Here is a 24,959-nt window from a genome sequence, read left to right on the forward strand (position 1 = left end):
CTGTTCGCTCATCTGGTGGTGTTCCTCCAGCGAGCATACGCAAAAAAGCAAATTCAGCTAATGCTCGATCGACTTTTAGACGTCTACTCTTCTTCTTTGCCATAGCGTTGGCAAAATTGTGCTGATAACATGCTTCGTTTAAAAGGTTTATACCTACGTTTCCTTGCTTAATGTGCTTTGATAGCTTCATTCTAGGACCACAAAACTTGTATCTAAGTATACCATATGCATGTCAAATAGTCGCAAGGTAAAAAAAGCGTACAGAGCACTATTTTTTTCCTCCTCTTTGAGTTCTTCTTCTCTGTCTTCGCCTTGGTCACTTATTCGCTCAACCGATGCTATGTTTATACTAGATACGCCTAAGGCAAGATTTTTTAAAACTTTCTTCAAATTTTTAGGTGATGTCCTTGATTCAGCTTCTTTGTCGTCAAGCAATTTTTCAATATGTGGCTGGGATCTTGGACTCTTATTTGTCAATTTTTATCTATCGACGTAGTCATCGTTATTAATCGTAATTTTAATGCTCCAATGTTTTTGACACACTTTTGTAGAGTAATTGCTATATGAATCACTATGCCTAACTAATTGCACTGACTATTGCGTATTTTTTTCCGTCCCTTAAGATGTTGTTTACCAGATCGATAATGTTTAACTGCGGTATATGAACACTACCTATGATCACGTAATGTTCATTAATCCTCTAATCGTTGCTAGTTGTGTGCAATCAGTGTACAATAATTGCAGCTTTTTGACTATACTTTTTTAGTATGCTTTCGATCACCTTAGCATACTACCATTTCCCCTCTTCACGTTTCTTTTTGTCCATGTCGATTTCACTGTCAGAGGAAACGTCAACTTGTGATACCTTGGGATTCTCTTTAATTATGTTAGCATGTCCTTTTCTTTTGCAGTCTAATTTTTAAAAGTGTTTCTATCGTTGTAAAATCAGTTAGTATTTTTCACTTTTTTGCTTATCAGTATACGGTATATTCAAAGTATTGTTCATTTCTACGTTGAGTAGATATATCATTGTATCCGGTGGTTCCTAGAAGATTTTTTTTATGCTTTATTTTTGTTTCATCATACATAAATATGTACACTTTAGTTTGAGGAGCAGGCCCAAGATAGCAGATGAGATAATTCCTCCCTGTTGTACGACGATTTTTTTTTTTTTTTTTTGTCACAAATAAATTTTTGCGTTTACAAAATCTCTAAGAATATTGGCTTGTCAGTGCAAGCGTTTTTTCTACATCGTAGTACTCGCAGTTTACGGAACAATTCCTTCGAAAGTGTTCAACGCGCACCGCCTACTTAGAAATGTACTTGATTAGCATTGTATTATCATGGCTCAGTAGTGCCCACTGTTGTTCAGTGTTGAGATAATAAAGAGCTCTTCATATACCGATGCACAGAGAGACAAAACAAGGTTTTTAGAAAAAATCGCGCTTCAAGACAACTTTGCACGAAAAGTTATGCACTATAGCTTGAAATATTTCTGATACAGTTTGCCAAATTATGTGAACCAAGTAATGTAAAAATTTTTTATTTACATGCAGAGTTAGAGCTTAAACTTTAATATATTGCAAAAATACAGAGCATATATAGAGTAATTATTTACGTTTAAAAAAATTTTTTAAATATTCAAGCAAGATACCTGTCATTATCGTAGTTTTTTGAGTCATTAATTACATGTCAAAAGTCAAATTAAACGAATTTTACCTCCTTGCTAAGTGTAATTTGACAATATTTAAGAATCTTATGCATAATGTACTTATTTTTCATGGTTTAATTAATAGTTTGATTCATGGAATATAATTTTTAAATATAATAAAACTATACTTAAGAGTAGGAGATTTTCTATCACCTACGTGATAAATAAGGAGGCAAGGGTCCCGTAAGAAACTACTCTAAGGATTAACGCTGCGCTACTTGGGGGGAGGGAAGAATTCTATGACAAAGTTACGTAGCTCTTATTTGTAGTAGAAAGTGTAAAAAGTATTGAAATACATTGCTGTACTTTTCAAATGATATACGATACACAAAACAAAGTGCAAGATAGACAGTGCTGCCGCCAGTTATTACCATTCCTCCTGCCTATGGCATCGCACAGTGTTTTGTTTTGACAAGTCGTGGTAAGAAAAGATATGCGCACGATTAGTTCTTAAAACAACGCTGTAGTTTACGTTAACATGTTGAAAATTGTCCGCATATACAAAACTTTTTGATGCTTGTCGAAAGTGTCGCACAAAATGATTTTCCTAAGCAAAAAATACAAAGTGAGGTAAACTAGCTGTGAAAGAAATTTGAAAATCATAAGGCGATTTCACATAATGTCGAGCAAAAAATAAAGAAACTGCTGCAAAAAAAGACAGAAAAAGACGCTGCACGTGTTAGTTTTTTAAACAGCTTGTAAGATTCATTAATAACATATTCATTTAAAGCAGGCTCAGTAAATTTCGCTTGTTTACTAAACATATATATACGTCCAAGCGTTGTATGATACTGATACTATCAATTTTTCTTGGTGTATTCTTTTGAAAACCTGCCAGGGTGTAGTGAAATTCCTTTTTTCATAAATTCAGCAACTTCCAAAGATGTTAAATGTATGTCTCTCTTCTAGTATCCCATTTCTAGTACCAACATACATATCTTTATACAAAATGATAGTCCCATAAAAGGTGATTAAAACAAGCCAAAATAGTGATTATTAACTGCAGTCAATATAAAGTTTCCAATTTTGTCTGTTTGTAGTATTAAATTAGATGTTATAATTGTGTATGTACGTAAGTACATTGTATTGTTTACGTACGGATCAAAAGAGTTAAGACTTGGATAAGTAGTAATGAGGAAAGCTAAGAAGAAAGTACGAGTTCTAGTCCTAGTGTAAGACATCAGCACGAAAACTCTTGACTAGATTTATTGAAAGTTACATTTAGTTTATTAGAGAAACACTTTCAGTTGATGATAATTCGCTAACTTCTGCAATAAATAAAGTAAAATGACATTAAAAAAAAAGATGATCGTAAAAAATATTAAATATTATTGTGATTGAAAAATCAAAGTTAGCAAAACATTTACATGTAAGTTGGAAAGTTACTTTTTTACATGTAATAACATTTCATCGTACATAAAAAATAACATTTCTAAAATTGCAGAACGAATTCTATTTGTCAGTAATGAGTTTTTAAAAATAAAGTTAGTGAATGTAATTATTGAAAACAAAAGTAAACAAAAAACTTTTATTTAATTTACAGTATAAAATTTTATTAGCAAGTCTTGTTCGACGCTTTTTAGTTTTACGAGAAATAAGTACGACCCTACCTGGAAATTGATCAACCTGATTTAAAAAAAATGATGATTAAAATTGCGATATTTGGTGGAGCTGCTGACAGCCGATAACGCACGGAATTTATACGAAGTTGTAAAAGTTTGAGCGATTTACACACTGCACTTAAGTAACTGGGGTTTTCAATTTCGCGAAGTGGCACGTACCTCTGTTTTTCTCTCACTACTCCCACATGTTTGAAAATAAAAAATACGTAAACATGATACTGGTAAAGCTTTGTTGGGTTGATGCTAGAAATAAGTATGAAGACAATAAATTTTGTACTGCATCGATTAGGTAATTATAGCTAATTTTTTTCTCGCCTTATTAATAATATGTTTTGAAAAAAAAGTTAATCATAACGATTCATTCATTCTGATGTTTTCTTTTACGTTAATTTTATAACGAATCAATGGTTTCCATCGCAACTAATGGCAACACTAGGCTTTAGTAAAAAAGAAGTGATATCCCAAGACGATAGTAGGGTACCGATTAGACTCACTGCTGCAAATAAACAAGCAATCATATTAATGCAAATAAACAAGTACTTATATTGGTGAACTTAAAATATAATAGTACATTACGATACTAGTGCGCGAGGAAGGCGATTGACACACGCGCATCAGTTCATGCGCTAGCGCTCGTGTACGAACTGACATACGTGTGTCAATCACCTAACCTCTCGCACGTGTGGTGTGTACAACTTTTCGACACATCGTGCGCGGGGAACGAGATTATGAGCCATCTAATGTGGCTCTAAAGATCTTGACGTACACACTCACTCGCACAAGTGCGCAGCACGAGTTGTGAGTCGCATATGTAAATTGAGATCTTTAGAGCTACAACAGATGGCTCATAATCGAGGTATTTCCTAGTTGATAAGTAAGTAAACTTAGCGCAGCGTTGGCTCACATGGGATAAGTTACCATACTTCAAAGATTTGAAAAACTTTGTTACAACCAGCCTTTTCTAAACACGGTAGGAGACGAAGCCAATCTTGACCCGGCCTACGTGCTCGACTTCCTTGTCGACTTTTTCGTCAAGGGTCTTGAACGCCATTCTTTGTCCCTTAGCGTTTGCTTTGAGTAGCTGAACCTTGAAGTCTTAGCTACAGTTTCCGATAATCTTTTTAATAGTCTCTTTGATTTCTGCTTCTTTGACAATACTGTCCAAATCTCGAATTTCAAGCGCCACTTTTCATAGCAGTAGTAACCACCGTTCCTATGCCCGCTACTGACTCTTTTACATGTTGAGAAAATTTTTTGACATCGTTGACTCCTCTGGCTTTCAGTAGCCAGTCTCCTTTCTTGGCGGCGAAAACACTCTGGACCACTGCTGCTGGGAGTCTTTTCAGAGTTAAAGCCTGCCTTCACCGTCTTGAGTACCCTGGTAAAGGTTTGTCCATCCCTGACCTTTACCAGGATTTTTGTCATCGTGTCGATGCTTTTTTTTGGGCACTGCTATAACTAGAAGAAACCTTTTTCTTCTTGCCGTCGTTAGTTGTCTTCTTTTTTGAGGTCACTGCTCTTTGCCATTTTTCAGGGCTTTCTGAGGAACTCCTGTTCCGCTTCGTCCGTGCTATTTCCTTAAGAGCAGTGTTTAGAGATCTTTTCTGCACCTGCCAACGGAAATCATCTCTTTTCTTTTCCCTGTATTGGGAATCTCCCACTGTGTATTGTATCTCTCTTGTTCGACACCTAGTTGTTCTTTCATAACAACAGCTGATTTGTAATGTTTCAAAGAATTTTTAAGACCATCCTTGGCAACGTTTGCTGTATTTTCATATTTTTTGTTATTTGCTTCGAGCGTCTTTTCAATTTCTGTTGTTGCATTCCGAACATGCTCTATCTTTTGGTTCTGCCTCACTCTTGTATCTGTCATACAGTCGAGCTCGTCACTTGTGGAGACTGCCCTGGCGTTGTGTATAAAGTATAAAAGTAGTGAATGTATGTAGTAAATGTTTATGTTAGCAAACTATAAGTGTCTTAAAAGGATGATCATCACGCATACAATTCCACGGACAGAGCAGAGAACCCACCAAAATGAGCTGGCGTAAGGAATGCACTAAAAGTGCCGCCATATTGCCTCCTCAGTGGTAGTAAGCCTAGTTAAGTCAGCTTATCACGTCTTTTTTGCTTACAAGGAGTGCAGCCATATCAGATGTGGTTGTCGAACATTATGCAAGTCATATCGTCTGGCTTCACCCGCCGCTAGTCTCCCCACGCCAGCCAGGAAGAGATCCGCTACCCGCAGGCCGAAACAACCAGTGAGTATACTTGTGTTGGTACAGTAAGGGTATAGTACCTGTATCCGAGAAGAATGTTATAACCGCCGTCGACTTCTATACACGATGGGGTGGTATACCGTCAGTTTCAATCCCCCTCACCTGACCTAGGCTACAAGCAGTACGGTCTTTGACAAGGCTGTGCATACCGTGAAGAGGAAGCAGCAGCAGCAGCAGCAGCAGCAATAGTTTTTTTCGTGGAAAAAGGGTAAATGCCTTGATGCACACCAAAGGGACATCCATAGTGTGAGACTCAGTGGATCTTTTTCATTAGATCACTAATACCCACTGAACCCCTCCTCGTGCTACGTGGCTTTCGTTTCGCCCCGTAACCGCATGAGAATAACTTCAGGAAGGAGCCACCAAGGAGAAAATTGTATCTAATTGCATTAGCTAGCAAGCTCGCCACTAGTTGCTATAGGTGCCAATCCTCTCAAGTCCTAACAAGGTAAAGGTATAAAAGACGCGGCTGCGTTCTCGCAACACGTAAAAAAGTTGATAAAAGGGCAAGAAAAGATAGTAACAAGCACTATAAAAAGCAATATTATATGCGCGACATCTGGACGCCATCGTTAAAGAAGAAGATCACTACTACTACTATAACTACCATCACTACTACCACCTTTCATAGTTCTACTACTTTTACTATTATCACTACTATCAATACCACTTCTACCGCTACCACTATTACCACCACCACTACCACTACTACCATCATCACCATCACCACCACCCCGGGGGGGGGGGTTTTCGCTAGTTTCTCCATACCGAGCGCTTCCCCGGGTGGCGGATAGGGGCATCCTCTTAAAATATGAGGTGACGATGGGCAGCTGGGGTGGCTCTCTGTGGTGGTGGTCGGGGGCGTGGATCGGAAGGCGTGTGTGGCGTTGGCGTGTGTATCTGCGGCGGTGTGGACAGAGGACTAGTGCCCCATGTCTCCATCGGTGTAGATGCATGGGCCGGCTCTGCTTGTGCTCCTTGTTCTTCGCTTTTTGCTGCTGCCGTGGGTGGCACTCTATTGCTTGATGCGGGCCAACAAAAACTAGCACCCGTTGTGTATAGAAGTAAGCGGCGGTTAAAACATTCTTCTCAGATATATGCATCACACACTCTCACTAAACAAACACAGGGACACTTACGGATTTTCTAGGTTGCGTGTGGCGGGTCCTTTTCCGGGCTTGCGTTGGAGGCCTGGCGGTGGGTGAAGCTGGACGATGAGGCCCAGATAAGTCTGGGTAACCACATCTGATATCGTGGTACGCTTCATAAACAAAAAAGACGTGGTGGGCCGACTAATCTAGGCTTACTACTAGTGAGGAGGCTACATGGCGGCACCTTAGTGCCTTACACCAGCCCGTTTTGTTGGGTTGTCTGCGTGGTCGTGGGACTGTACACCTGCCGCTCGTCTCTCTGGGATGACCGTTGTGTACCAACATATACATACATTACACACGGACACCATTCTTACACTTGCTACTCAACGCCAGGGCAGTCTCCGTGGGTGGGACTGAGGGAGACTGGTGACTCCTAGCCGGCCCGAGCAAGTAGCGGTTCTCTGGTAACAGAGGGGGCTGCTGCCCTGGTTTCAACCCTTTGCAAATACTTATTTCTTGAAAAAAAGGGTAGTGCTGGCCTTTGCGGGTTAGTACGACACTCAAAATGATGCCAAAATGAAAAACGTCGATGCAAAACTAGTACCCCAGGCGGTAACCTCTCCGAGGGAATCCGCCGACAGCTCCGATCCGGTGTTGGCTTTTTAAGCTGCCGAATTCAAAGAAGAATTGAAGTAACAAGATGTTACAAATGCCTGGGATATGGACACGTCTTAGGCAACTGTAAGAACAAAAACAGATCCAAGCTTTGCTTCCGGTGTGGAAGCTCAAACCACCGGAAGAAAGAGTGTCCAGGCCCAGTACGGTGCTTCCTTCGCCCAACAACGGAAAACAAGCACGAAGCAAGCAGCGGGAGCTGCCCTCCATTTAGAAGAGCCCTAAAAGAGACCAGGGATAAGGCCCAAGCTGGATCAAAATAAGGCAAAAAGGCCTTGAGTTGAAAGACAGGCTAAATGGACCCACGCTGCGCTGGGTACTTTTTACCTATCAGCATGGGAAATCGTTAAGCTTATAGTGGTGCTGGCTAAGTAGGCGGCCTACTATGAAGCGCTAGACAAGGTGCTAATAATATCAACGGAATTAAATACTAACGCTTATGCTTAAATTAAGTCTCAGAATTCTAACATTGGTCAGTGAATGCAGTTATTTAATCGATAGAAGCTATTGATTTTTCAAATTTGATACTAATCAGTGTTTAATAAACAAGATTTTTTTTAATAATCACTAACTAACCATCGAACTGAATCAAGAGCAAAATAAAAATGAAACCAGAATTCAGTAGTAATTGAAATAAAAATTTATCAATTAATTCACACAACTGTTGTTGAACTCGCTAGAATATTCAAATTAGCATATCAAAGGCAAAGAAGATAAGCAGTAGCAGACGTTGTAGACGATAAAAAACCAGCAGACTCTAATTGCTAGGGCAAGACTTTGACGATGACCATGACCTACGGGAGCTAAGATTCGTGCAGTGAATTAATACTCGAGGTAATAGTGGTCTGCATCAGTAGCACGAAAGTGAGCTGGCTATGATAGCCTAACGCAGCAGTAAGCAAGCAGACAATGGCAGAAATCCGAGCAACTGTAAAAGAGCAGATAATTTATAAGAGCAGTGCACAAGAATACAACATAAGGTATAAGGGCACTAATGGCCGATTTGATGCATGCCATGTTCTATATGTATACATATAGAATTCAAAGGGACAGTGTCGGTCATCTCACACTAAGCTTTAAAAAAGGCTGGAATCACACCAGCAGTAATCACACAAAGTTGTGGCAAATGCTACGCATACAGCTTCTGAGTAAAATGTACTGGAATTTGAGAAAAAACACAGTACTGGGTACTCACCTATGGCAATCCATGTGTTCTGGTAAAGGAAGACGCTGGCTGCATCTTTACGTCGCTCGTCTAAAAGAAAAACAAAACAAAAAGGCAAAGAAAAATTTAAACTGCCAACTTCTATGCACACTCGAGTCCTCGTGTACAAAAACAATAAATCGCCACTGACCACATCTGGCTCGAGGGACCAATGTTGAGGATTAAACTCAAGTGGACTGTAAAATTTTAAAAAGGCTTAGATTACCTTTTGCTGAATTCTAAAAGAGTTTGAAGCCAGGGCAAAGAACGTCACAACAGTTTAACTTAGCTGATACAAAAAGATCTGCATGTTTGACAGTAACAGAAAGAGAGTGGATTAACTACAATACTTATCAAAATAGATGAGTATCGCCAAATGAAATCATAAATAACGCTAGTGACGTCAAATAAAATAAAGAATAATGTTAGTGAGACCAAGCGAAATAACAAATTGCACTGACTCACTGGCTTTTAATAGTTGTATAATCAATATTTAGAAACTTACGTGACAGCAACGCACGATAGTACGGTACAAAACGTACCAAATAGGCACGAGCACGAGGTGCGCAGTAATTTTTGGCTGTGTAGGGCAGTACTTCGCGGGCTGTTAGACACAATGGATACTTATAACTAGCGCATACATAGAAACGGTAAGAATATTAACTCACTGATTTCAACGTAATAATCGTACTGATGTGTTATTATTAAATTATAGAGTATACTTGTGATAAAACTTTGATGTTATACATGCAGATTTATTGTTATGAAATTCTATCACCATGTGCCAGTGCTATAGACATGCAAATCCATTAAAACGGCCTCTCCAACGTAAAATCTCAAAGTAGCCTATAACGATTATAATTCCAATGTATCTCCTCGAAGCTTTTAGTTGTCTGAAATTGAACGATTCAATAGGTTACGCTCCTTTTCTTCCTAGTGCCTGAGGCGCAACAATAAAAAAATTCTTTAGTGGGGCCCAAAAAATCCTTGTTTTTTAGATCACAAGAAATGCAAAAATATACAAAACAAAATAACCATTTCTTAGTTTTTGCCTATTTTGGTCCTTTAAATATTATTGTTTTCCTAAAATGACTTTTTAACGTATAACGTACAAATAATTAAAATGTGATAAATAAGATTATTACTTGTGGCTTTGATTTAATAACACTAGGTGAAATTAGAAAAAACAAGGTTTTTTAAAAGTTCAGAGGCTCACTTCAAAACACATATTTTCTTTAAAACATGCATAAGATAATAAGGTTTTGAGTTTGATTTAATTTTCTTATGAGACATTAAATCATAGTGGTTTTAGAAGAGAGACGAATATTTTTGTTATTATTATTGTTATTTTTATTACTATTTTTATTATTGTATTATTATTATTATTATTATTATTATTATTATTATTATTATTATTATTATTATTAGTGTAATGAGTATTATTATGATCACTATTTTTTTTCTCTATCCAAGGTTGTCCAGAATGTCTTGACGTACAATAGAGTCAGGCACGAACTCCTTTTCTGTGTGGTACTCGCAGTCTACCTAAGGGTGTTCCATTATGATCTTCTAAGCAATACAGACTAAATACTCATTAAATTTGTAAGACCTATCTTCTGGGATACCCGACTCGGGATCAGCTTTTGCATTTAAACTTCAAAGTAAGACCACGGAGTGTTGACCATTGACGTGACCTTCCGTTGAAGTGTCGTCACCATCCTGATTATCTTCTCTTTATTTCGTCTGGCCATCTGCTGTTTTGCGGGAATATTGATTCCCGTTGCTTCTCCTTGCTAATAGCTTGGGTGAGTCAGCAGAACTTGGATCTGCAATGGTTACTTCGCTTTTGTCCTCTTAAATATTATCTGCACCTGTTAAGCACCTATCTTTTCGTCTTTTCTAGTGCTTTCCTAAATTCTAGGCAGCTACTGGTACCTGCTCTGTGTTTGGCACCTTCTGTTCCGTAAGCGAAACATTGGGCGTCCTTTGCAATCTTCTTTGTGGTAATTGCAGCTGCTGCATTGGAAGCATAACTTTAACCGGTCCTCCTTATTACAGTTTTAAGCTATGCGTCCGCACTCCAGACACTGGTAACATTTGAAGACTTCAGCTCGTCTCCTCACTTGGCAGCTTGTAAATCCTAGTAACAAGCTCCTCATTTTTCCTATAGTTCTGGCATCGGTCTTTTCAGTATTTACCAAAGCACCCTTCTGCCCTCTCTTATTCGCTTCTAGCAGCATCACTGTTGTCATCTGAGGCGAAAAAACAGGAATCCTACTTAATGCACATTCGACGTCCCCCTCCTCAGTAATCTGATCCAGATCTTGGAATTCGAGCGTTACCTTTTTCTCATCCTCTTGAACGGGCCCTAGCCCTTTCATGGTCTTAGCTATACTGCTAACAAGGATCCCTCTATCCTTCACTATTCTAACTTTGAAAAGAAGATCTCCCTTTTTAGTCAAAGTGACTTTGTTTGTGATCTCAGCCTCTTTCAGCTTAAAATCAGTCCTCATTTTCTTCAAAACCTTAGAAAAGCTCTGTCCTTCCATTACCTTAACAAGAATTTTCTTCTTCTTTTTCTGACATTATCTCGTTTGCTACTGTCAGTATCATCAATGGTTATCTTGAAGATGAGGTCCTTGTTCTTCCTGGTCTTTTTTTTCTTTTTTAGAAAGTGGATTAGAGGTCTCCTTTGGAGCTTTTGGGCTCCCATTCTGCTTGCCTGACAGCATGATTTTTACGAATCTGGAGTGAATTAATCGCGTGATTTTCTCATTTTTTCTGATCTCTACGTCTTTCTTGTCAGATTATCATCGGCTTGTTCTAAAAGATTTTCCATCTTTTTGTGTCCCTTCATAACTTTCCTTAAACTTATACAGTCGATTCAATGCCACTTTCATGCCTTCTATTATCGCGACACTGTTTTTGTATACATTGTTGTTCGTTCTTTCATCATGTTTTTGATTATTATTTCAAGCCTTTCAGATGCAGTACTACAAGAAGTATCCCAATATACCACTACCTCTGACGGTCGCATTATAACGACGCCTGTCCTCCCGCTGGCACACCCGCCGGTTCTAGAAGTTTCGATGCACGAAAGATTTCCACAAAAGAGTTGGCCCTCTCTATGTTTGGTCTATGTGATCCTGTGTGTAATGTACTGCCTGGTGAGGGACAGTGCTGTATTTTTTTCTTCGGAATAAAAACTGAAAATGGTGTAAATTAGTGCCTCTAAGTTGCAAAAAAGGTCACTTTGTGTTTGGGCTGGTCGGGACTAACCACTCTCCCTAAGTACCACCATATGAGAGTGCCCTAGCGTTGTATGTGAATAATGCATGCTAGTTGTAGTTCACCATGAGGGCTCCAAAGGCAGTCTGACAAGCACACAAATCCCCAGCCAGCTCTCGAGTCCAGCAGTCCCGACTAGCGCACTACCATAAAGTCTTGTAATAGGCTGGAATTATTTAGCCCACCGAGTCTTAATAAACAATACATTCAGCCCAATCAAATGCAATTACTTGTCATTACCCGAGGTTGGGTTGCGTGGTCGTAGGGGTAACACGTGTGCGGAGGCAGCTCCGCATAAAAGAGTTGATTCAGCGGTTCAAAGTGGAAGAAAAGCGAAAAGGAAGTAATAAAAAGATAGTGCGGGAGGTGATCTATTAAGACAGGTATTATCCTAAGTAAATACGCGTGCAAGCCAGAAAAAGAAAGGAAATAAGTTCGGTAGAGCCAACAACTCAGATAGCAAGAAAAATGGCGGACAAGCCGGTAAAAAGAGGAGCTGAGGAAGAAGGAAAGTTCATAATGCCAGTGGAGATGGATAAGAGAGGTAGGGGTCGGCCGAAAAAAGATGCAGTGGAAAAGAAAGAACTTGAAGAAAGGAGCATCATGGAAAACTTTTTGAAGTGCGGAAGTACTAGATTTGAGATTGCGGTGAGTGGAAGGAATAAGGTACAGCACTCACCTGTGAGGAAAAATGGGGACAACGGCGCACAGGAGAAAGGGAGTCAGCAGCTGGGGAACGAAAAAAAAGAAGGCAAGATAGTTAGAAAGTCAACGACGGGAAGTCTGGAACAGGGATGTAAAGAAGATAGGGTGAAAGAAAAGGCTTCAGAGGTCGAAGAAAGTGAAAAAAAAAAAGAAAAAAACGCTGCTGACAGAAGAAGCGGGGAGCTTGATCACCGACAGAAGGGAACAGATGGTACAGAGAAGTGGTGAGTAAAAAGGAGGTCAATCGTTGATAAGGCTGAAAATGGTGGGAGCCGTTACAGAGGTAGCGCAGCAGAGGAGACGGCATCTGGTTTGCAACAGAAGGCGCAGGAAAAAATACAGCATCAAAGGGACACGTCGGAAAAGCAGTGGAGCGACAATGATAAGCGAAGGTATAACAGCGTAGAGGGTGCAGTAGATAAGTTAATAGTGCGTGTTGCAAATTTGGAAAAAAGTTTAGCTTTGGTAATTGGGGAGAAAAACAGTGTGATTGCAGAGGTGAGCAGTGTGAGGGCGGAATTAAGGCGTGAAACTGTAGTGCGTGAGAGGTTAATGGGTGAAGTTGTAGAGTTAAAAAAACAAAGAGACAGGGAGAGATGTGCGACGGACAGCTTAAAAAGTGAGCTGGATCAATTAAAGAGGTCGATAGCTAATCATATAGTCAGTGATGGGGTGCAGAGGGGGAGGGAGGTAGACAAGGAGGGAGATGGGCAAAATACAGTGCAATCGAGTTCGCAGGAAGTGGGTGAGGGGAAATGGGTAGGTGAGAGAGAGGAACTAACGAAAAGAGACCACTGGCCGAGTAGTCCAGACGCGTTGGCGCATAGCGAGCTAAAGTATGAGTTATTAGAGAGACAGAGGAGAAAAAATAATATAATGATAAGGGAATTTAGAACAGTGGGAAGTGGCAGAGGGAGCGAAATGATAAGTGTATTACAGAGTTATATGAATGTTGTATTGGAAATTTAAAAAATCAAGGTGATAGGAGGTGCGTAAGTAGTTAGTTTAGGATCTTTGAAAAATAAAACGCAGATTATGAAAAATAAAATAAGACTGAGGGGTTTTGACATATGGATAGAGGATGATTACACGGAGAGACAGAAAGAGGTACAGGGATGGATCGAGGAAGTGGCAAGATATGAGGGGAGAGGGGAAGGGAAATTCAGGTAGGGTATTTGAAAAGAAAAATTCAAGGCATATGGCACAATTGAGTGGAGGAAAAGGGGGGCATAATAGAGAGTTGAGGGGAAAAAAATTCAGACATTTCGTCAATAGAGGAAAGGGAAAAGAAAAAAGGGACCTTTAAATGTTATCCTGGAATATAGCGGGTATAAAGAAAATTATCACAATCAAAAAATACTTGTACAATTTTGATATTATAGCGTTACAGGAAACATGGCTAGAGAAAGGTAATGAATTAAGTTGGTTTGGTAGACTAGATAAAAGTTATGAGTGGACAGCGTGTGCAGCTACAAGAGAAAATAAAAAAGGAAGAGCAAAAGAAAGTGTACTAGTAGGTATCAAAAAGTCTATTATCTATATATAAAAAGCGGAAGTTAGAAAATAGGATTATGGAGTGGTGATTTCAGGTGTGGATTTAAGAAACGATAAAAAACTGTGTATAATTGTTGTGTATATTAATGTAATTGTTGATGTAATGACAAGCAAATTGAACGGGATAGTGGAGGAGGGAATTAGAAGGGGTGAGCAAGTGATAATAGCAGGTGATTTAAATGCGCGTATAGGGGAATGGCAAATTAATAGCAAGGGAGAAAAAGAGGAAAGCAGAAAGTCATGTGACAAAGTGACGAATAGGGAAGGAAAAAAGTTATCAAATTTGTGTGAGGAGACGGGATTGACTATAAGAAACGGAGCAACTGAAGGTGATTGGGGAGAAGAGGTAACGTTTGTGGGAGATGGAGGAAGTTCAGTGCTTGATCTGGTATTGGAGCTTGAAAATGAACACGGTAGTTTGATAAAAGAACTGAAAATAGGTATAAAAATGGAATTGGATCACATATCAATAGAGGTCAAACTTCATAGGGGAGGAAGAAGGGAAAAAGTGGAGATAAAAGAGAAAGGGGAAAAAACAAACAGATTAAAATGGGATGGTAAGAAAAAGGATCAATATAGAAAAGAAATGGCAAATAGGAGAAAGGACGTAAAAGTTGAGGGCGAAAGTATGCAAGAAGGGTAGGAGGCATTGGTTGGTGCAATTTGGGAGGTAGGAGAGAGAGTAGGCATGGTGAAGAAGGGCAAAAGAGAGAACTGTGAATAGTCTGTAGAATGGAATGAGGAGGTAAAGGCTCAGAAAAAAAGGTTTGGGGGGCTTTAAAGAAGTGGCTGAAAACCAAGGATGAAGGGGACAAGGCAGAACTAAAAAGGGAAAGAGGGGTGGCAAGGGAGTTAAGAAAAAAAAAGATGGTAGAGGAGAAACTAAGAAAATGGAAATTAGTGGACGAAAGCAGTAAAATCACAGAATCCTGGGAAGCAATAGCTCAGTTCAGACCGAGGAGGAAAAATAAAGGGGGGGGTATAAAAAGGGAGGAATGGGTTACGCATTTAAAAAAATCTTAGGTGCAGACAAGCTGAGCGATGCAGGGGTGGAGGGGGAGAGTGTTGGGTACTCTCATAAGGAATGGGAGGAACTGAATTCAGAGATATGCGAACAGGAGGTGAGGAAGGCGTTGGGAAAAATGAAAAACAAAAAAGCGGCGGGAGAGGATGGGATTATGGCGGAATTTTTAAAGGAACTTCCGGAAAACTGGCTGAAAAAATCAACGGGGGTGTTAAATAGAGTATTTAATAAAGCAAGAATGATCAAGGGATGGAAGATAGCGAGAATTTTCCCAATTTACAAAGTGGAGGACGAAAACGATGTTAAAAATTATAGAGGAGTATAATTATTAGATATGGGATATAAATTGTTAACTAATATATTGGTAAACAAATTAAGGGGGAGTCTACAATTAAGGGATACCATTGACGAGAGTTAATCAGGTTTTAGGAAAAGGAGAAGCACGAGGGATCATGTATTCGCGTTGAATAGCATTATCAGTAGTAGTTTGAAGGAGGATAAGAGGAAGGTTTTTGTGTGTTTCGTTGACTTTAAAACGGCGTTTGATACAATAGATAGGGGAATATTCATCGAAAAAATGAGGAAATTAGGAATTAAGGAAATGGTTTTAAAAATGGTAAAGATCATATATAGCAGGACGATTAATAAAATTATTACAAGGGAGGGTATAACTGAAAAATTTGAGATAAAGCAAGGGGTTAGGCAAGGGTGCCCCCTGAGTCCGTTTCTGTTTAATATATGTATTTATATATATATATATATATATATATATATATATATATTAATGATATGGAGGAAAAATGGAGGGCATAAAATTAGGGAGGGATAGTTATTGGGGAGAAAAAAATCTTTCGCTTGAAATTCGTGGATGATGTGGCTGTGGTGGCCAGCAGCAGGAAGGGCTTACAATGTATGCTAAATGGTTTACAAAAATATGAGGAAAAAAATAGGATGGAAGTATATACGTATAAAACAAAAATAATGATATTTAGAAAAGGGGGTAGGAAAAAAGAAGGCGAAAAATTCACATTTAGAGATGAGATAATTCGAGTTGTCAACGAGTATAAATATCTTTGGTTCTGGTTTTCGACAAGGAATACATTAAATACGCACGTCAACAAAATCACCAATAAGGTTAAGAAAGCGATAAACGCGGTGTGGGGGTATGGAAAAGAGCAAAATTAGGTAGTTTAAAGGGAAGACCTAATCTATAAGATACAATTGTGAAGTCTGGTTGTTCATACGGAGTTGAAATATGGGGGTGGAAAAGGTGGGAGCAGATGGAGAAAGTGCAGGGAAAGTTTGTAAATATGGCATTGGGGCTAAATGAAAATACTCTGGCGTATATCTGGAGAAGAGACGCAAATAGAAAAAGTCTGGAAATTGAAACAAGGAGGAAAGCAGGGGATTATTTAATAAGCATAGTGGAGATGAAAAACAATAGATGGCCAAAAATTTGCTTGAAGGAGGAGATAAGGGGACTTGGGAACGGGAATGCTTCAAGTTGGGAAAGAATGGTAGTGGAAACTTTTAAAGAAGTAGATGATAGAGTGTGGCTAATTAGGATGTTTGACACACTGGAACTGGAGAGGTGGGATTTGATTAAGAGAAGGACAGATGGGCTAAAAGTAAAAGAAGACCAGGAAGTGCAGTTAGATTGGGGAAGGATTAAGAGGTCGGAGTACTGTGATTATTATAAACATATTAAACGAAAATTAGGAACGGAAGATTATTGGGAAAAGAAGGTGTGGGGGGATAACGTTAAAGAACAATGGACGAAGCTTAGATGCGGGAGTGTAGGTAAAGCAGGCAAGAAAGGATTTTTAGATAGCACTTGCAGGATATGCAAGAGAAGAGAGGAAAGTATTCAGTATATATTTTATTGTCAGATAGTGAGGAAAAAAATTAATGTGCAGTGGCCTGGAGCAGCAGAGGAAGTAGGATTTAAAGGTTCGGAGGAGGCAATTAGACAAAGATTGGTCAGACTATTGGAAGAGGATAGTGTTGAGGTGATTTGCAAGTATGTTACAGAATTCGAAAAAGTGGCCAGATCAAGCGCTGAACATAAAGGGGGGGGGAGGTAATTATCATGAATAATTATTTTGAATAAAGGAGAGGACGCGTTAGGGGTTTGGAATAATTTCAACGAATAATGAGAATTTGGGAAAGCTAGAGGTTAAGGTAAAGAAGGGAAATTAATGTACATGAGAAAGATAAAATAATACTAGGTTTTAGAGCGAAAATTGTAAGCGCACGGCATGTCGTGTGAGGGGAAGAGGTATGTAAATCTGTACATGGAAAATAAATAAATACAATACAATACAATACTTATCATTACCCAGGCCTCATCGTCTAGCTTAACCGTTCCATTAAAACTCCCGCACTGTGAAAAAACGATGCACGCAATCAGTCTCTAAAGGACAGCCAATAACCCTTATACACGACTGAAGTTAGCATGTCATTGATTTAAAGTCCCCTTGCCCGACTGAAACTGCAAGCAGTAAGGCCTTTGACAACGTAACGCATACGCAAGAGGGAGATTATAGTCACTATTATTATTATTTATTATTATTATTATTATTATTATTATTATTATTATTATTATTACCATCATCATTATCATTATTATCATTAATATTATTTTTATTATTATTTTCATTATTGTTACTATTATTATTATTATTATTATTATTGTTATAAGTGTCATTATAATCATTATTACAATCATTATTATTATCATTATTACAATCATTATCATTATCACTATTATTATTATTATTATTATTATTATTACTATCATTATTATTACTATCATTATTATTATCATTATAATGACTATTTTTATATCTTAGTTTTTTTGTTTTACCGAGCTCGCCCAGAATGATTTGATGCACAATAAAAAAGGGCATGAACACTTTTCCTGTGTGGGACTTGCAGTAAGCCTATAAATGCTTATTTTCGCTACGGTGTTATTCGCAATAATGACTGGATACCCACTAAACTGGCAAGATCTATCTCCTAGGACATCTAGCTTGGAATCCGCTTCTGTATTAATACTTCGAGCCAGAGCCACGGAGTGTTGACCATTCATGTGGCCTTCCATCGGAGTGTCATTACCGTCGTGATGTTGCCTTCTCTTCATTCCGTCTGGTCGCCTGCTGTTTTGCGGAAACATCGATTTTCGTTGCTTTACCTTGCTTTCGTTGCATAGCATAGCTTCAAATGGTCCTCCTTGTTACAGTTCCGGGCTATGTGTCCATACCTCAGACACCGGTAGCATCTGAGGACTTCAACCCGTCTCCTATCTCGGCAGCTTGTGAAGCCTATCAACAGATTTTTTGTTTCTTCTATATATCTGGCATCAGTCTCTCCAGTATATATCAAAGCTATTTTCTGCCCTTTTTTATCCGCTCCTAGCAGCGTCACAGTTCTCATCTGTGCTGAGCAACCAGGGATTTAAGACATACGCGCTCGATGTCAGCTTTTTCGGTAATCGAATCCAGATCCCGGGTTCCGAGCGTTACCCTTTTCTTCTCTGTTTTAACGATTCCTAGCCCTTTATCGGTCTCAGCTATACTGTTAACCAGGGTCAACCCCTTTGTCTTTTACTTCTTTAACCTTCTAGTCGTAGTGACTCCTTTGACTGTAATCTCGTCCTCTTGCGGCCTTCAATTAGTCCTGATTTTCTTTACGATCCTGAAAAATCTCTGCCCTTCTGCGACCTAAATGAAAATTTTCTCCTCTTTTTTTCGGACATTCTCACGCTGTCACTACGATTATTTTTTATCTTGGAGATGAGCTCTTCATTCTTCCGGGTCTTTTCCCCTTTTTTAGAAGGGAGGTTGGGGGTCTCCTTCGGGGATACTGGGCTCCAGTTTCGCTTGCCTGTAAGCACGCTTTTCATAAATCTAGATTGGATAGAGCGTGTGATTCTCACCCGTATTTTTTATTTGTACGTTTTTCGCATCAGATTATCATTGGCTTATTCTAGAAGATTTTTCTTCTTCCTAGCTTCTTCATGGCAATCCTTAAACTTATACAGAAGATTGAACGCCACTTTCATACCTTTTCTTATCGGCATTGCTGTTTTCTGTGTACATCGTTGTTGCTGCAACCACCATAACTTTGATTATTTCCTCGAGTTCTGTAATATGGTGTTCTCCTTTGTCTACTCCATAGTAAGTTCTGGTCCTCAGTTCGTTGTATATTCCAGATCCATCCCGGTGTTATTGCTGAAAAAGCTGATAGCACTGACGTCCCTCGCTCCGCTTCCAGTGCTTAGCAGCCTGTCTCGTCTATGGCTGGGCAGGAATATGAAGCCCTTCTGTGAGTGTTTTTTATTAGAGGTTGTCTCCTCACTTTTGTTCTGGACACTTTTGGGGCCTCCCCAGAATCCGTGAGGCCAACACCAGTCACCCGGGCTTTGAACAGGTTGGAACTGGTGGCTGATTCTCTCGGAGAAGTTACCGTCTGGGGTACTAAGTTTTTCTTAGCGTCACTAATCGAAGGTTTTATTCGGGAACCTACCCTAAATTTGTTTGCAAGGTGTTTTTTTCGTCGTTTTAGTCTACGGGAACTGTTTTATTTTGTTCCAACCGCCTGTGGGTACAAGTTCCGATCGCCGCAGTGCCCCAGAATCATACACCTGCTGAAAGCTTGCCTCTATCCGCCACCCGGAGGACGCGTTATTCTTATCGTCATTATTATCATAATTATAATTATTTTTATTATTATTATTATTATTATTATTATTATTATTACTATTTTCATTATTATTATGGTTGTTATTATTAATAGTGTTATTATCATTCTTATCGTTATTATTATGGTTATTGTCATTATTATTATTATTATTATTATTATTATTATTATTATTATTTTGACTAATATTATTGTTATTATTATTATTATTATTATTATTATTATTATCATTTTTACTACCATTATTATTGTTTTTATTATCATTATTTCAATTATTATGATTATTATAATTGTTATTATGCATTTAGAGTAGAAAATCATGATTATTTAAATGGTTAAAAGATATACAGAACGTATATGTGTATTACGATTTATCAAAAATTGTTTTTGATATTGTTGGTATACTAGCTCCAGCAGTTTTCGTAGAGCATCTCTTTTCTCGAGTAGTACAAAATATGAAAAGCGTATAAATACTTAAAAAAAAAAAAAAACTCGTAAAGCTGTAGTTAACGTAAGTGTGTGGCCTAAGAATACTTTGAAGGACTAAAGTATAAGTGTTAAATTTAAAATTACATAAAGTAGTCGCATTTGTTTCTATGAAAAACAAAATATTATCAATCTATCAAAGTTTACTGATAGTTATAAAAATATTATGTAACAGTAAATATTTAGTTGTCTAGTATAATGATTTGTTTTCACGCATTTACAGTAAGTCCGTACATTAACATATTTAAGATTTATTGTCAAGATAATACTGTTGAAAGCGTCTTCTTGGCATTGTCTTATAAATAAAACCTATAAGTCTTTTTGTATAGTGTCATAATGTCTAGCTCAAAAATTGGTTGACCCTGGGGTGCGTTAGAACGCGTCGATAGAGGAGGTGGCCGTAGCACGTGAGACTGCGCCGAAGCAGGAGGCAGCCACAAAACAACTGGGTCCTCATTGGCCATTTCGGGAATCGATTTCTGCCATATTACAATCTTTGTATTGTACTGGATAATGTCTCAATATTTCAAACTATACCACACAATACCAAGATTATTATTATTATTATTACTGTTATTTCTTGAAAAGCTTTATATTTGATGTTTATTGTGAATAGCTATTTTTTATAGACTTTTCTAAACGCTCACTGTTTTTGTAATAATAATATGGTATTATTATGAATAAAAAAAAAATGAATAACTTGCTGTTTGTCTACGTTCGAAAAGGTTTAACATTTTTAAACATACTCAATGTATTCAAAAATTATAAGTGAGTAGTAATGACTGTTCATAGATTGTAAAAAATGAGCATAATATAATTTTTGTATAATTATTGTAAATAAATTTCTTTACATATACTCTGAAGTGCATTAACATTTGAGTTACATGTGGCAAGAACTTGGAACTTTGTTACATGTTGCACCCTTTTTCCCTCTACAAGATTTGCTTTCAATAAGGTCCTTTAATTGGTTCCTCAAAATAATTTCTTTGAATTAAAACTACAAACGCAAAATATCAATTTAAAAGTATTTTCCATAAGAATCGAACTTAAAAAATAAAAAATCAAGAATTTTTTTGAGAAAATTTAGAATTATACCTACATCACGTACGTTAAGTTAATCTTATCATTAAAAATACTACATTCATTAGTTCATACTGAGTAGGAGTAAAAAGAGATTTACTTAAAGTATGTATCAGTAGTATTAAATTAAAAAATTTAGTAGTATTGTAACCATACTATTTATTTGCTCCACCATTCTAATCTTCTTATTTGATCTGTCAACTATTAAATATTTAATATCGAGAGCGATCTCAACTTTTGTTGTTATTGTACTGTATGTTCACACAATAGCATTACTATGCATTTTGTGAAGTGAAAAATCCGATTCACGGGGTACTTGGATTGACTTACTAAATTGATTTCTCGAATAATCAAGCCCAGCTATAAATACAGTCGATAACCAGTTAACTATAGCATTTTTACGTGTCGCACTTATTCTGTGCTTTACTCAAACAAATATAAGAGTAATGCAACAAAAATAGTTTTTGCTGTAAAATAAGGTTTGCAGAGCGCACATTCATCACTTTATAGGGTAATTACAATTACAAGAGTAGCACACAAAGAACAAGTTTGATTACATGGCATGTTGAAATAATATTTCTGTTCCATATTAAACAGATAAGTTCTTCTTCGTTCATTAGAAAATTACTTTTTGAGAAAGCAACTCTGGACGTCAAAGGTTGATTGAAAAGTATAACTTATATTTATCAGAATGCGTGTAAAAGTTATCCATACTTTAAATTGTTGTATTTTATATTTTTTTATTGGACAGGCATCGTTATATTCTTATTAATTTACATTTTTTTGCCGTTGGTGGCTTACTTTTGAGGGAAAAATTTTTTATGTTGCAAATAGGGTACATTATTTACTTGAAATTTTAACAAAAAAAATAGCATCTTCTTGAATTTTTTTTAAACTTTATTTTTTTTAATTACTCAGAATATGTCGAAAAACAGGGCATTCATGCACATTCATATTTGATGTTTGTCTAATATAGATAATGGGATTCTAGCTAAAGCACATAATTTTATTAAAGTACTTACGCAGGATGCTTCAGCTTGGTTAATAGTTTAATTTATAGGATATCTTTTACAAATGTTTGATTAATGGTTTTCTATTTTTCTGGATCACTTAATTCTAAAGTCCCAGTTTTCTTAGAGTAGTTCTTTAGAATTTAAGGCTACTTTCACGGATTCTGTCGTTCCTGAAAATTTTATATTTGTGTTTTTTTAAATGTTTTTTCACTCTTTTTTAACTGACTTTTTGATTTAATAATAAAAGAAATGTCTGGAACTAAACTCAACCTTTTTTAAATGCAATGATAAGTGTCCCCGTCAATGTTTTGGTTGCTTGGGTGTTACTTGTAGTCTTTTTTTTGCTGAAGTGGTACTAGAGAAATTAAAAGTTTTGATTCTCAGAATACCTGGTCCTTACGTAATATATTATGGAATACATGATGATAACTTTTCCCAGTTATTGGCATTGGAAAAGTAGGAAACTTTTTATTTTTTTTCAACAGCTTTAACCGATACAGTTATTTTACTGTAGAATTTAAAATTAAATAGAAATACTGTACAATAATGCACTTCCCTTTTTAGATTTTACGGTTAACACATCGATTAATGGTCCTTGCAAATTTAATTGGTTTAAGAAAAGCTTAGCTTTTAATAGGGCCATATCCCCATAAAGGGCCATCATCATTAAGCTGATAGACAGATGTTTTCTCCAGTATGAGTTTGAGTTCTACACAACGAATCTAAATATTATTAGAAGGCTTTTGCCTTTTAATAAATGTTATCGGTTTGTAGTTTGTTTGTTGTCAAAACGATAAAATTTAGATTTACATAAATTTATGGTAATGTGGCGGGGTGGGTAATTCGTTGATATAACTACAATTTTCTTCGGTTTCTAGACGTTCGGTTTTTCTTCCTTACAATAAATATTTTCCTATAAGATTGAAAATATTCTTTCTAATTTCGGTCTTTAATGCGTTTTGTCTTATAATTATTAATTCACTTCTTTCATTCAATTAAGAAAATATAGATTACCTTAAATTTCGACATCAGGGGTAGTCTATAAAAATTTTCATTCCTGTGGCAAGGTTTATGTGGGCCAGAGGTCATGTCATGACTATTAAAAAGAAGAATTTATAAACATAAAAGAAATATATTGAACAAAAAACTAAATCTGTTCTAGACATTGTACGCATTGTTTTAATTCTTTCAATTTAGGTAGGGTCGTAGTTTGAGATAGGGATGGTAATGACTATCGCAGGGAATTCTTTGAGCTGTTCAACATTTTTTGGTTTGATAACAGTACATACAGAAAAACGGATTGGTCCCACTTGAATCCTACGTGCATTAGTTGTAATAATGATGTTCACCATTTCGTATGGATTATTTTTTATTAATTTTTTTCTCTTTTTCTATTTTTCTCTTCATTAATAAAATTTAGTTTCTCATATTTCTATACTTTTATTTTTTTATGCGTTCTCATATGTCTTGTTCAATACATGATGTATAAGTATTATACGTTTGATATATTTTCCAATTTGTTGTGATAACACTGTTCACTTGTAAGTGATGATTACACGAAGATACACTGCTCGGTAGATGGTATGCCTTGTTTTAACGAAAGACTAGAGTACCATAGTAGAGTCAGCTTAAGCATGTAAAATGAGTGATGTAGAAGACACCTTTTCTAAATTTGCCTGTTTTTGTGGGCTTGACTCTCTATATTTGTAAGAACATAGACTACTTTCGGTGCTTGTGCGGCTCGTGCGGATGTAGAGCTTGGGCCTGTTCTATTCCTTTGGACTTCGAAAAGGTTGTATCACTTCCTCACAACAGCCAGATCTTGTTACCAACACGCTGTTCCGCCATTTAGGACCTACTTTGCATCAACTTTTTCACAAAGAAAAATTCTTGGAAGGTGAGCACCTTAAAGATCTTGTAGTAAAGCAAACCTGGCAATTTTAGTTTGTGGCTTTTGTAAATTGAGGGCCACGAGAAAAAGCTAACTCAGTTAATTTACAGCCTTCATATTCTTACAGCCATACGTCTCCGTACACCCTATTGTGCTCACGGAACAAACTTATACTTTAGAGTCTGTACAGTTTTTATTGATGTAACGAACTTTTTTCCTTTTTGTGTTGTTCATACGAAAGCAAGTGGGATTGTTGGAGCGAACATTATAGTGTTTATAAATAGTATTCTTCATCTTAATCTAAGAATAATGAAACATAGTTTATTCGTACTGCTTTATTTTTTTAATAGATATTGATATCTCTTCTTATTGAATTTACATTGTAAAATTTTTTAGTTGTGTTCTAATAATGCCTTGAGTAGGCGAGTCTGAAGAGGTCAATAATAATAAATGGAACATCACAGATTTACTTCATAAAGATGCTACACTACACTAATACGTATTTTTCTTTTATTATAAATTTTTCTTTATTACTTATTTTTTATTCAGACCAATAGGGAGGGAGTTATTTGATAACGGAACGTATTTTATAGTTAGAGTATCACAGAAAATTGGTAGGGCAGTGGGTTATGGAA

General features: G+C 37.1%; 1 protein-coding gene across 7 annotated transcripts in view; it reads left to right on the forward strand.

The window, feature by feature from the left end:
• upSET (SET domain-containing protein upSET) overlaps positions 1 to 24,959 on the forward strand; it is a 485,572-nt gene that overhangs the window by 335,051 nt on the left and 125,562 nt on the right. The gene's annotated exons all lie outside the window — the stretch shown is intronic.

The sequence above is a fragment of the Copidosoma floridanum genome, unplaced genomic scaffold (genome assembly GCF_036245765.1).
Source record: "Copidosoma floridanum isolate Cflo_tuat_1 unplaced genomic scaffold, Cflo_Japanese_pri ptg000024l, whole genome shotgun sequence".
Lineage (NCBI taxonomy): Eukaryota > Metazoa > Arthropoda > Insecta > Hymenoptera > Encyrtidae > Copidosoma > Copidosoma floridanum.